Source organism: Xenopus tropicalis, chromosome 9 (assembly GCF_000004195.4).
Source record: "Xenopus tropicalis strain Nigerian chromosome 9, UCB_Xtro_10.0, whole genome shotgun sequence".
NCBI lineage: Eukaryota > Metazoa > Chordata > Amphibia > Anura > Pipidae > Xenopus > Xenopus tropicalis.
Window position 1 is genome coordinate 22,023,164 of NC_030685.2, and position 15,521 is coordinate 22,038,684.

The window sequence follows — 15,521 nt, forward strand, 5'->3', positions numbered from 1 at the left end:
CCTGCAGTGGGTCGGGAACCTTCGGATACCTTAAGGTGGTCAGCGGGTTGTGGATTGGGTTACGAATAAGGCAGTTGCGGGTCGGGTAGTGGGTCCAAGTCGGTAGAAATGTGGGTTGGGGGCCGTGAGTCCGGGTAGGGTTCGGGTTTCGAGAATTGGTTCCTGCAGGTCTCACCCACTGCATGGGTTCGGGTTTCGAGAATTGGTTCCTGCAGGTCCTACCAATTGCATAGGGCCATTTGTGTTTCTATAGCATAAAAACAAAGCAATATTATTAGCAACAAGAAAAATGTATAACGAAAGATTAAGAACTAAAAATAACCAACCTGCAATTTTTGACTGGATCAGACTGCTAGCAGTTATAAAACGAGAAGCTGGATTTTGATCAACTCCATGGCCTGTTTACAAGTAGACTTATAGTCTAGGTAGGAAAGATATACAGCACCATCTGCTGGTTAAAACATGGCGGTACAACAAATTCGTTTAACACATTGCAACACATCTATCTGTATCTGCAAATCAGTCCCCTAAAAAGATATAAGGGGTTATATAATAAAAAGCATTACGTTTGCTCAGGAGCAGTAACCCCTAGCAACCAATCAGCAGGTAGCATTTACTGGTCACCTGTTTAAAAGCAAACATCTTATTGGTTGCTATGGTTTACTGCTCCTGGGCAAACTTAGTGCCTATTATTACATATGGGGGATAGAGTCCCTGAATATATATAGGCAAAATGATGTTGCATTTGTATTGTCAATAACAGCTTTCTGGATAACCATAACATTTACATAATAAAGACAGGTAATAGAGAGCTGCAAGGAATACAGACTAGTATATGGAATGCACAGCAGAACATGGATTTGGAGAAAAAAAAGTTCCCTACTGCCTTAGTTGTTTCTTCCCATGTGGCTTTGTGAGACTCCTGCACTATCCATGTGGAAGGCCAAATCACACAAAATCTATAACTGAGTGGTTGGCCACTGAACATGGCTGTGGTCAATTGTTTTTCAAAGAGCACTCAAAAAATAATTTTAGTGAAGTCAAGGAGAACTTTTCCTACCCAGCCACACAATGACCCATGGATAGCAGTAGAGTTGCAGTTTGCCCCTATATTGGCAAAGCATTAACCAATTGCCTTGTTACTTATATTGCAACCTGTCAAATAGATAAAGGGCACATCCACAGTGATGGACAGTGGGGTCCTTTTTTGAGAAAGTTATTTGTATCTGTAAATGATCTACAAAGACTATCACTATGTAATTATTAGGGATGCAGATGTGGCTGAATCCGAGCAGCAAGATTCATTTGATACCAATTTCTTGGCTGAACCGAATCTGAACCCTTAAAACTATTGTTTCCCCCAAATGGAGTTCGGTCTCTTTTAGTGTGATTTTAATGTGATAAGTGCCCTTTAAGAGCTGAGTTGTCGGTTATTAATCCAGAAACGTAGCTCTTCTAGTGTAGATAGGGCAATTGCGCTTCCTGCACTAGCAATGCCGCCCCCCTGGCCCCCCTCCGGCTCAGGAATGGTAAGGGGCAGCTCATAGGCTAGAATTACCCCTGTATGCAACCAATGGACCAATGCCAATAAATAGTGAAAAATAGTTCCATATGTATGCAATAACTTATTATGATCACTAATGGCTTTAAAGATGTTGTTACTATTACAAGTATGGGACCTTTTATCTAGAATGATTGAGACTTTTCAGAGTTTTTTTCTATAATCTAATAAAAAAAAAACCCACAAATATAAGAGTATTGTAGAAATAATACCTATATTGGCTAACAATAAAAATACATTGCAAGCTTGCAATGTATTTTTATTGTTAGCCAATATAGGTATTATTTCTACAATACTCTTGTATTTGTGTTTTTTTTTTTTATTATTTTTGACACTGGCTAACACGGTACTACAGTTTTTGTTTTGTGATTTATAATATAATGTAAAGCATCATGCATTAAAGGGGACATAAACCAAAGAATATATTTTTTCTTAATGAAAGAAAACCACTTCCAGTGTTAAATTGTTACACAATTGTGTGTATCGGTTGTGTGTTAGTGGGCGGGCTCAGATAAAAACTCAACCCACACCTGACCCTGTAACATAACCCACCCATTTTACCCAGCTCACAAAATAATGCCATTTTTAAGACCCACACCTGTACCTGCAGCTTGAGAGGTGCCTGGTGTAAAAGCTATTCCACCAAATGAAAGGGGCAAAGAACTTATAGTATGTTATAGAATGGCTTATTATAACCAACTTTTCAAATTTTATAGTTTCTAAATTATTTGCCTTGACTTTTTCCAGCTTTCAAATGGGAGTCTCTGACCCCATCAGCAAAACAGCAAATGCTACAATGTTATTGTTATTGCAGCTATTACCCATCTTTCTGTTCAGACAATCTCCTATTCATATTCCGGGCTCTTAATGCCTGGTTGATAGGGTATTTTTTACCCTAGCAACCAGAAACTCCAAACTGGAGTGAACAAAAAGCTAAATAACTTGAAAACCGCACATAATAAAAAATGAAGACCAATTGCCTATTGCTTTAGAATGTCAGTCTCTGTATCATACTAAAAATTTTAAGGTGAACGACCCCTTTAAGTAAAGACTGGTCTGCTGTAAGTAATGCTCACCTTGGCATCACTGTGCATATTGCCTGCCCAATTAGGCACAGTCAGGGGGCCCTGCTGCTTTTTAAGCCAATAATAGCAGACAGCACAAGGAACAGTGCTCTGGTCCACATCCAACCAAAACCCAATATGAAGGCACACATTTTATTATCAACATACCCAACCTGTGGGCCCTGCTGATCATTTTGGCCCAGCCTGCCCATTACTAGTGATTTGTACCCAGCACCCTAGACAAAGGGAAGAATAGATTATTAATGAGAAGTCACTGGCATGTCAATAGGGGCATCATGGCTGCCTCCAAACCAAGAGAATGCCGATGGGGCTGTCCCATATGGGGGACCGTTCTCAACCCTGAATGTCAAAAAATGACCCTTTGGTGTAACTCCTGGATATTTGCCCCCTGTGTAGAAAGTTCCAGGCCCTTGGGAAGGAAGGGCTTAAGCACACCTGTGTTGACTTTCCTCCTTTGTCACGGGTTTTATCACCTGCAAAGTGTCCACTTCAACGGCCATGATAAAAAGATCCAAGGGAATGTGTTTATCTTGCTTTCAATTGATCCCTCCTGGGGGAAGAATAAAAAGATTTGGGAGGGGCCCCTTTCAAAAAAAAAGAGCCCATTTTCCTCTGAAAGGTGTAAATAGCACTTTGTGTATCTGTAATTTTAATCTGTATCATTGTCTGAAAACATCTGACAGAATTAGCAGGAGGTGTAAAGGGCCGCCACCAGCGCTGGGAAACCAGGTGAGCGGCCGGAGCACCTGTGTACAGCTCCTGTGGCATGTCCTTTGGGCGGAGGCATTGCGCCGCACCGTCCACTTTGGGGCTTTTGTCACTTTGCAACATCAGTCATTTGTTTGACATTTCCCATGCCGCCTTTCACAGGATGAAAGGGCAGGATTTTCTAATATGAAAGAACGGCCTTTCCTTCAGTCCCTTTCCTTTCCACTAGTATTTTCTTTGCTTTGCAAACTCTGTGTAAGGTTAATGAAAGAACTGTATCTGAAACACAAAGAGCTGTGAGACCAATCATATTTAAAGGAAAACTTTACCCCAAGAATGAATACTTAACCAACAGATAGTTTATATTATGTTAAGTGGCCTATTAAATAATCTTACCAAACTGGAATATATATATCAGTAAATATTGCCCTTTTACATCCTTTCCCTTGAGCCGCCATTTTGTGATGGGCTGTGTGTTCCCTCAGAGATCACCTGACAGGAAATAATGCATCTCATAAGTGTAACAGGAAGTAGTGTGGAAGCAAAAGACCATTAATTGGTTAATGTGAGCCCTTGGCTTGTTTGTATGCACAGTGAATTTCCCCAGGGGGTGGCCCTTAAGGTGGCCATACACGGGCTGATTGTAGCTGCCGATATCAGTCCCTTGGACTGATTTGCTAGCTTATTGGCCTGTGAAGGGGCAGGAACGAGGGGCATGGCCTGAAATTGGGCAAATATCGATTGGGCAGGTTAAAAGATTTAGTCGGATCGGCGACCGCATGGGCTCGTTGATGTGGTCCCCGAACCGATTGCCCCATTGCTGCCATTATAATTCGATCGTTTGGCCTCAGGGTCAAACGATCCAATTAGCCTACATTTTCCCCGATATCGCCCACCCATAGGTGGGGATATCGGGAGAAGATCCGCTCGATTGGTGACCTCACCAAGCAAGCGGATCTGCACGTGTATGGGCACCTTTAGTATTTAAAATGGCAATTTTCTATTTAGAATTATCTAGTGGCACAAACTACTAAAAAAGGTTATTTTTATGAAAGTGGTTTACTCAGATGAAACCGGGTTTTACATATGAACTGTTTTATTTGATATAAGAGACCTACATTGTTCAGGGTTTATTTTTCCTTTAAGGCTACTGCCAGACATGATGCAGGGTTTTCTTGCTTATATCCACAGTGAATCTGCCCTTACCCTGCTAAAAGCTTCTTTATGTTCCAGCACCAGAGCCATTGCATTGGGCCAGGTGGAGGCACACAGAGCGGATTTTGGCACAAAACTGTTTTAGTATGCAGTTCCATGCCGAAATCCGCTTTGTGTGCCTCCACCTGGCCCGACACCATGGTTGCAGGGCACATCAAGCAGGTGCGTGGGTGATTGGCCGGCTGAGCTAACCGTATGTATCCTGGCCCGCCAGTCATGTCACAGTGGGTCAGGTGTGAAGCTACAAACCTTGGCAATCTGTTGAGAGAGGTTGAGGGCTTGTTATAAAGGGGCAGGGTAGCCTAAAATGCCCTCTAATTGGGTCACAAGTTCTTTTGTTGCCTTTAAATCTATGGTGTGAATTGTCCTTTGTCTGCTAATCACCTGTGCGGAGATTCACTGCAGCCCCTGATTAACCCCTCGGTCTGCTCCCTGGAAACACTTTGGGCAGTGAGGGAATGCAAAGCAAGCAAGGACATGATACTGGTAAAACATATCCTTTTCTGCAAGCTGCAGCAGTGAAACCACAAATAAAAGAAGTTAGATTATTTTGAAAACTGGGAGAAAATGATGATCTTTCTTTCATTCCCCCCTGGTGTTAGTGCTGTGCCCCTTATTCTCTGCATCTCTGCTGCTCCCTGTCCAGCACCCCCCCAATCTGTCTCTTTTCCCCTACTGCTCTCTCTTCCCAACTTTCTCTCTGAGTCTCCATCCATGTCTCTCTTTCTCCTCTTTCCCCCGACAGACGCGCTCTCACACACATACAAGGCGTGTTGTTTTAAATGGGTCTCGGCCCAGATCAGACTTGGGAGTGCCAGGAAACGGGGAAAACTCAAGTCTGCTCTCCCTGTGCCTTTCACACACACACACACACACACACACACTGCAGGCTGGCTCTGGTTACAGCGAGGGGGCAACTCCGACTGGAAGGGCACCAGTGGCTGCGGAATGTCTCCTTCAACCCTTTCAGTGCCAAAGGGCACTCAGGGCAGGCACCACATGGCTCGCTGCTGTGAATGCCCATGACAAGGCAAGCACTATGGCAGCTCCCAGCTGTATCCAGGCATTCAGATATGCACCCAAGGAACACTGAGTTCACCAAGCGAGCGGATCTTCTCCCGATATCCCCCACCTATGGGTGGGCAATCCAAGCGAGCGGATCTTCTCCCGATATCCCCCACCTATGGGTGGGCAATATCGGGAGAATTCAGGCAGGCAGGCCAGTCAGTAGTGCCCATACACGGGCCGATTAGCTGCCGAATCGCTCTAAGGGCCCAATATCGGCAGCTAGAATCGGCCCGTGTATGGGGACCTTTACTGTCTGTTAAAAACCTTTTTCTCTGTAATAATAAGACCCTTGTATTTGAATCCAGCTATGATATAATTGATCCTTATTGGAGGCAGAAAAGTCCTACTGGGGTTAATTAATGTTCAAATAATTTATTATTAGAATTAAGGTATGGAAATCCAAATTACAGAAAGACTCCTTATCTGGAAAACCCTAGTAGCGGATCATGCTGGATAACAAGTCTCATACCTGTACAATAGAAATAGATAATAGCCTAAATATACACATAAGCCACCAAACTTATGGCAACCAATCATTGATTAGTTTTTCTCATTCCCAAGTAAGACTTGGAAAGCAAAAATCTTATTGGTTACTTTGGTTTGATGCCCAGGTCTCCCCAGTGCATCATATCCAGGGAGTTTAGAGTAGACACATACCTACAGGGGATGTAGAAAAAGATGCAACTTTAACCCTTTCCTTGCCAACAAGGTGTTTTCTCCCTTATTATCAAGAAAGTTGACAGAATTCGTGTAAAACCTACTTTTCTAAATTCTATTTAAATTATTGGGAAAAGTTTGTTGTTCCCTGTGGGACCATTATTACTTAAAGGGTTACTGGACTTTAATGGTGGAAATTAGGGCTCTAGTAGTAGATTAACACCGCTAATATCATGGATGTATAACTTGAGCGCCACCTGCTGTTTTATCCTGGTGGTGACCGGACAGAATGGCAAATGCTTTTGCAATTAAAGGGGTAGTTCACCTTTAAATGAACTTTTATTATGACATAGGCAAGACAGTTTACAACTGGTCTTCATTTTTTATGGTCTTTGAGTTATTGCTTTTTGTTTCTTCAGTTTGGTATTTTAGCGGTTATCTGGTTGCTAGGATGCAATTTACCCTAGCAGCAGGGCAGTGGTTTGAACAGTAGTTGAGAAAATAAATACAAAGATAAGTAATAAAAAGTAACAATAACAATAAAATTGCAAGCTCTCAGAGCAATAGTTTATTGGTTGCTGGGGTCAGTGACCCCCATTTAAAACCTGGAAAGAGGCAGAGGAGGAAGGCAAATCATTCAAAAACTATAATAAATAATGAAAACCAATTGCAAAGCTGCTAGGAATTGGACAATCTATAACAAACTAAAAGTTTACTTAAAGGTGAAACCCTCCTTTAGGCCACATCTTGCCAGCGCTTGGATTACTAGGAGTGATGACATTTTCTCTGTATAGGGGAACTGACATATGGCGCTGGTCTGAAGGTAAATAGAGGGGGGAGGTATTATTGAGAAATTTGTCATTCCTGGTAGCGCTGATTCCCTGTGGGTGACTTACATCAATATGTGCCAGTTTCCCTATAGAGAGAAAATCCCATGGCTCCCAGTAATCCAGTCTTTGGTAAGTGCTTTATTATTGTCTTTTTATGTGGAAATACCTGGAATTCTATTCTTTCTTATAAACAGGGCATGTTTGCTGTGCAAGGAGGGCAGAGCAAACAGTGGTTAATGAGTGCCGCATTAACACTGCTCCTTTTCTGTTGGGGGCACACACAAAAAAAGAAAGAAAACCAATTTATTTCTGTACAGGGAGCTGTGTGCCTCCTGAAAGCGCCACCCCATGCACTTGCCTGTTGGTATCTATATAGAATCCAACCCTGAGTGCACGCTCAGAATAATGTAAGATAAGTATAAATAAATACATTTATGCATGTATGCAGCTCCATCAGGGGATTGGTAAGGACACACTTGCACCCACACTGTAGGAACCATGTGCTCTCAGGCATGTAGGCACAGACATACAGTATTTACCATATAGACACTCAAATGCCCAGTGCCTAAGGGGACAGTGTGAAGAAAAAATCTAAATCCAGTGACAGAGCTGAAGGATGGGGTACATAAACCTTTGTCATAGGGTGGTACTGCATATGTGCCAATCAGGGGCTGAGGGGAAGGCCTCTGGTCCCATAGCTAGGGTGCTGGCCCGACTGGCAATCTGTGGGTTCTGGCAAAAGCCAGGGGGGCTGCTGTAAGATGCCATAGACACTCACTATTTATTAGGCTGGGGGGGGGGGGGGCTGTTTGGGTCTCCATGTGCCTAAAATGCAAGGGCCTATTTTAAATCTGGACTGGCACTGGACCGAAATACAGCACTGTATGGAGGGTGGGTGTTAGTGCAGGGGCCACTGCATATAAAAAGGCTTCCTGTGCAGAATAACGTGACAGATATTTTACACAGTATTTACAGAATAATACAATAATGGGAAAATATAGGGTTTAAAGGCTTACTAAATCCTGCTGTACTGCACTGCTCAACCAAACATGACTCAGCTGTTGCTGGACTACAAGCCCCACAATAATGTAGTGTTTATTAGGGTTGAGGCATGCTGGGAGCTGTAGCCCAGCTACATCAGGGTTGTATTCTTAAAGCAATATTAAACAATAAAACTTTTTCAAGTTTTGCCCAAATCTCCAGGACCAGCGGCTGCATTAAAATGCAAACAATTCTCCAATGAGAATCCCAGCTGATCTGTGTAAATAAGGTTCCCTGGTCTTTGTTCCTGCAATTGGAGTTGGGAGCAATAAGCACAGTTTCCCAGCACTGAACAAGTCTGTTCTTTATCCCCATGTCTGATTCCTGTGTCATATAATGAAGGAAAAATGACATAATTATCTCTATATGTAAGATACCAGCAAGATGCCTGACACAGTGCTGGGAATCAGCCCCACATTGTGCCCTAAGCACCTACCTACTCTTTGTTACAGGCATGAAACAGTGTGTTCATATAAGTAGTACTATGTAGTACCGATGCAGCAGAGCTCAGCTGATTAGTTTAGGGAGCCCTCTGCTGGTGAAAAACATAAACAGACTCCATATCCAAACCAGGCAGCATGATTTCCCAATATTTATTAATCAAAAAGTATAACATTCTGAGCTGTGCTGTGATCCATCCCAATCACACCCTGTTCTGCCCCAGCCATATTATGTAGCCAATATCCCCGCCCACTTTCCAGTAATCCCTTTTAAATTATTATCCCTTCTATTTGGCCTCTTTTTACCCTGCATCTGAAATGTGGTTGTCTGGGTCAGCGAAACCAGCAAAGAAACACAGATCATCATGAACAGTGATTGGCTCAGTCCAGCTGCTAGAAATCTGTATGCTATGTTGTACATGTAAGGTGATAACCACCACACCAGGCTTAGTAATACATAGTAACCAATCAGCTGGAAGCAGTTCTTTTAAAAGCAAATATCTGATTGGTTGCTATGGCCTGATGATGCAGACTTAGGGACTCCTATGAATTAGCCAAGGACAAATCAGCACCTGGGCAGTAACCCAAAACAACCAGTCACGTTTCTGCTTTCATTATTCTTCCAGCAGCTAAAACTAATCACTGATTGGTTTAAATAGTTTCTCATTTAACACAGTGACTTTATTACATTACCTTCTAACTAGTCTAAATCAAGTAAATGGTTATTACATAACCTTCTACTAGACTAAATCAAGTAAATGGTTAATTGTTTGGTAGGGGTAACTTCAGAGGAAACTTGGGTTTAGGAAAATGTATGTATAGCTAACTCTCCCTTATCTGGAAACCTGGCATTTAGACAGTAGGGATAAGTATATAGCAGTCAGTGAAAGGAAGGGACTCATTACAAACAACTCATTGTCTCTTATCAAACATTGTGACTTTTCAAATTAAAAGAAAATCATCATTCATTGTACAGGTATGGGATCCCTTATCCGGAAACCCGTTATCCAGAAAGTTCCGAATTAAGGAAAGCCCATCTCCCATAGACTGAATTATAAGCAAATAATTCTAATTTTTAAAAATGATTTCCTTTTTCTCTGTAATAATAAAACAGGACCTTGTACTTGATCCCAACTAAGATATAATTAATTTGGAGGGAAAACAAGCCTATTGGGTTTATTCAATATTTAAATTATTTTTAGCAGTTGTAAGTTATGGAGATCCAAATTACAGAAAGATCCCTTATCCAGAAAACCCCAGGTCCTGAGCATTCTGGATGAAAGGTCCCATACCTGTATATTGCAGATAAATGATTCTTCAATACCAGAAAGAATCCACCAGGTGGCAGTCTTGCACTGTTAATGTGTTTACAGGGGTAAATTCAGGAGCATCATTATCGTATTTTCCTTTAGCAGTTTGACTGTAAAATGTGCAGGCAATAAAAAAGTTCAAACAGGTTTTTGGCAACAAAAGGGAGCAATGCTAACCGGTACATAATTGTCTGATTAAAAAGTATTAAATAGTTTTTCTGCTATGTACGGTACAATTTAGATATGTTGCTAGGGTCAGTTACCCCAGCAACCATAAAACAATTCATTTTAATCATTATTTATAATTATATTTCTAGTCCCTCTTTTCATGCTGTAGAAAACAAACACATGAGCTCACTGTGTATTAGAAAGGGAACTTACCCTGTTTATGGTTGCAGGGATGGTTCATGTATAAGCAAACATTTTGTGTGTTATAGAATGAACAATTCTACACAACTTTTTTATTGGCCATCATTATTTATTTGTTATAGTTTTTGAATTATTTGTCTTCTTCCAACTCTTTGCAGTTTTTAAATGGGGGTCACTGACCCCGGCAGCCAAAAACTATTGCTCTGTGAGGCTACAGCTTTATTGTTATTGTTAATTTTTGTAACTTTCTTTTCTATTCAGGCCCTCCTCTTCATATAACAGTCTTTCATCCAAACCATTACCTGGTTGCTAAGGTAACTTGGACATTAGCAACCAAATAACTGCTAAAACTCCAAACTGGAGAGCTCCTGTGTTTGCTTTCTGCTATTTGTCAAATGGGCCTGGATTGTTCTTCCTCTTTGGACCATTCACTGCTGCTAGTAGCGGGTATATCTTGTATCCTTTCTCCATTCCAGAAGCAAAACTAATGGCCAGTGGCATAAATAGAGTTACTGTGCTCCTCAGTAGTCACAGGGTCTCTTCGGGGGTAAAGACACTAAGTTTGCCCATAAGCAACCGATCAGAAGGTAGAATTTACAGGTCACCTGTTTAAAAGCAAACATCTTATTGGTTGCTATGGGTTACTGCTCCTGGCCAAATTTAGTGCCTTTTATTACATATGGGTGTAAGTTTTATGGAAAGGTAGTGATTTTATGGAAACAGCATAAATAATAATAATAAGCGCTTGGTGTTCTTCGATTTTGGCCATGCCCCATAGACTCCATTATAAGCAAATAATGCTAATTTTTAAAAAATGATTTCATTTTTTTCTGTAATAATAAAATAGTACCTTGTACTTGATCCCAACTAAGATATAATTACCCCTTATTGGGGCAGAACAGCCCTATTGGGTTTATTTAATGGTTAAATGATTCCCTTTTCTCTGTAATAATAAAACAGTACCTGTACTTGATCCCAACTAAGATATAATTACCCCTTATTGGGGCAGAACAGCCCTATTGGGTTTATTTAATGGTTAAATGATTCCCTTTTCTCTGTAATAATAAAACAGTACCTTGTACTTGATCCCAACTAAGATATAATTACCCCTTATTGGGGCAGAACAGCCCTATTGGGTTTATTTAATGGTTAAATGATTCCCTTTTCTCTGTAATAATAAAACAGTACCTGTACTTGATCCCAACTAAGATATAATTACCCCTTATTGGGGCAGAACAGCCCTATTGGGTTTATTTAATGGTTAAATGATTCCCTTTTCTCTGTAATAATAAAACAGTACCTGTACTTGATCCCAACTAAGATATAATTACCCCTTATTGGGGGCAGAACAGCCCTATTGGGTTTCTTTAATGGTTAAATGATTCCCTTTTCTCTGTAATAATAAAACAGTACCTGTACTTGATCCCAACTAAAGGTCCCCATACACGGGCCGATAGTAGCTGCCGATATCGGTCCCTTGGACCGATTCGGCAGCTAATCGGCCCGTGTATGGGCACTCCCGACAGGCCTGCCCGACCGAGATCTGGCCTGAAATCGGCCAGATCTCGATCGGGCAGGTTAGAAAATCTGGTCGGATCGGGGACTGCATCGGCTGGTTGATGCGGTCCCCGAACCGACTTTGCCATTGCCCGTTGTTGTAATTCGATCGTTTGGCCCCGTAGGTGGGGGATATCGGGAGAAGATCCGCTCGCTTGGCGACATCGCCAAGCGAGCGGATCTTATAGTGTATGGGGACCTTAAGATATAATTAATCCTTATTGGGGGCAGAACAATCCTATTTGGTTTAATTCATATTTAAATGATTTTAGCAGACAAGTTATGGAGATCCAAATTCCCTTATCTGGAAAACCCCAGGTCCCTAGCATTCTGGATAACAGGTCCCATACCTGTACTGTGCTCTGTACCTGCTGAGCTAAAGAGCTGAGCACAGTCATGGGTGCAAATGCTCCACCCATGGGCCCTGGGACTAGCTAGAGCTCAAAATACCCACAAAGACTTTTAGGCCTTATTTTAGAGGAATATCTTAATAGTGTCCTTATAAAACATAGTCATGTTTCCAATTTGTGTCCCCCTTAGGGTTGCCGCCTCTCCTGTCCAGGAACTCCAGGCAGGGAGGCGGTGCGTGGCGTCACTGTGACAACACAGGGATGGGCCGCCGTCTTCACGGGGGCGGGGCTATGGCGCATGATCAGTAATTTGACAATCGCTTTATCATTCTTCGAGAATTGTGCCCAGTTTTCCAAATTGGGAAAACCAGACAAGCAGTTTTGACCTGGACGGCCCTACCGAAAACCGGGTTTTCTGGGTCAAAACTGGACAGGTGGCAACCCTAGTCCCCCCCCCCAACAACACTTTCAGGGGGTCCCCACTGGATCATTTCACATTTACCGGGGTTGTTCCATTGACAGGACTTGAGGAGGAGGGTGTTACACCAGGTATGGAGGTGGCCTATGTTACTGGCAAAATGAAGGCTAGGGAATCCCTTGTGGGTGGGGGGCAGTTGGGTGTTATTAGTAGAAGAATGAGTTTGGGTTACAGGCCAGACAGCGATACTTGCATCTGTTTCCATTAGCTTAGAGATATGTATCAGAGGCATCTGCCCATTCCGAGAAGTGACACTGAGCAACGTAATCAAATCCTCACTGCTGGTTCAGAGGCAGTACGTCCATAGTGGCTTCTTGTCACCCAGTCTGTATCCCGAGCATAGGGCAGGCTCCAGAAATTCTTACTTATAATAATAACTCTATATATAGATAATATTATTATTAGTAAGCATTTCTGGAGCCTGCCCTATTTATCATTATACATAACATGCAGGAGGGAACATTGGTGACTAATTAGGATAATAAATTAAATAGAGATAATTATAAAAGGGAGATTTTGGAATAGTGTTATCCTTTTTAACATCTGTTTCCTGTAGTCATCGAATGCCAGGGAAGAAAAGGTTCACCTCATATTGGATGACTGCACCGCCCCCCTCCCACATCTCCCAGCATCCCCCACAAGACAGGGCTTATGAATTCCCCTTATTTACAGGCAAGGGATGGCGGCTCTGGGTTTGTGGACAGGGAATGTCAGTTAGCAAGTCGTCACTATGGCGGTGTTGAAGGTAAGGGATGCGTGGTATCCAGAGCCCGCGGCCATGATGGGAGGGGGGGGGGGGGGAGGATTCTGGTAACTAATTATAGAAGAAACTGATTCACCAGTATAGCCAGAGTGTTACACAGGTGTAGTAGCTATTTACGTGGCCCTTTTATAGGTATCATGCATGAGAATACCTTTTTAGAGATGGCTGCCTGTTCTAGAAAATGTGAAGTAAGTGTGACTAAATATGTGATTAGGTGAGCCAAAAGTGTGGCGTTTTTACTAAACAATAGGAGGGCTATTGGGCAGTATGCTTTTTAAATTTTGACTTGCATTCTCCTTTAACAGCTCTGCATTGATGCACAGGGTGATGATCAATTGCTTACAGAGCAGCTTAGTTTCCATAGGGATAGGGATAAGTGGTATGGATGCAGATCTATTGGCAGTAAAATGCCAAAATGCCTTTCCTTCTCCTTTAAGAAATGAAAGCAGAGACCAGATTGGTTGCTATGGGTAACTGCACTGATGCAGTTTAGCAAATGTTAATAAATTATCCCGAATTTTCCTTATCACCTGCTAAAACCCTGCAGGCAGCAGGGGAGTTAAGGTGCCCATACACGTTAAGAAACTTCACCCCATATCCCCATCTTCAGGTGGGCGATATCGGGGAGCGTGTAGGCTAATTTGATCGCCAAGTGAGCAAAACTTCACCCTATATCCCCATCTACGGGTGGGCGATATCGGGGAGCGTATAGGCTAATTCGATTGTTTGACCCTGGGGCCAAACGATCGAATTATATTGGCGGCAATGGGGCAGTCGGTTCGGGGACCGCATCAACGAGTTGATGCGGCCCCCAATCTGACTAGATTTTCTAACCTGCCCGATCGGTATCTGGCCAATTTCAGGCCAGATATTGGTCGGGCAGGCCCATTGGTAGTTCCCATGCATGGGCCGATTAGCTGCCGAATCAGTCTAAGGGACTATTATCGCCAGCTAGAATCGGCACGTGTATGGGGTCCTTTAGGATGGTGCTTAAGACACGGCATGGATTTAGTGTGCATAAGGGATCATGTACATGGCAGAATGAAGTGCCTCAAAAAAACCTCAAATTGGACTTTTTTGGCATTTTGGACACTGCATTCTTCACACAGAGACCGGTGGAGTGTTACTGTATATACTCGAGTATAAGCCTAGTTTTTCAGCACCCAAAGTGTGCTGAAAAAGTCACCCTCGGCTTATACTCGAGTCGGGTGCCATGGGTCCCTCCAGACTAGCACCCTCTGTCCTTTGTGTGCAAATTAGGCCACCCGCAACCAGACCCTCCAGTGCCCTGGCACGCTCTCAAATTCATCTTCATCTACCATCCTCACCTGTCCCATTCTGCACTATACATTGCACTTTATATTCTATATAAACCATAGTTTTGAAGGATTTTAACTCTTTCTGTTTTAGCTTGGTTGCTGATTGAGCTAAGAGGGGGTAGTACTCTTAAGGCATCATTGTTGATACCATATTGTTTTTGTTGACCTTCTTCTCCACTTACAGAGCTAGTTTAGTGTTTTTCTTTGTAAAAAATATTTAGAAACATATGCCCCACTGATGCCTCATTTAATGTAATTTTATTGGTATTTATTTTGATTATTGAAACTTAGCAGTAGCTGCTGCATTTCCCACCCTAGGCTTATACTCGAGTCGATAAGTTTTTCCAGTTTTCTTAGGTAAAATTAGGTACCTGGGCTTATATTCGGATCGACTTATACTCGAGTATATACGGTATCTTGAATAGTGAGGTAGAGCTGCATCCAAAGGGGGCGGGCTGGGGAGGGCAAACAGTAGTCCTGCCCCTTACCTGCATTTTAAGTTACCAGAGGCAGATTTTTGCCACCCATGATAACTAGCCAGTCTCGGCCGCCTGAGGTTTTCACCTTGCCTTATGGCATGAGTGGCACTGGGAGTTAGGCCCATGGCACACATTCTGAGTAGGTTTGCCACCTCACCCCTTTAATATGGCCACATTTTGTTTAGACTGCACCAGTTACCTTTAGTGAGCACAGTGGTGCAGAAACATTAAGGGTAAAGCGACCCACTAAATATAGCCAAGTGCAGCTTTTATTTGGTTGGTATAAACACT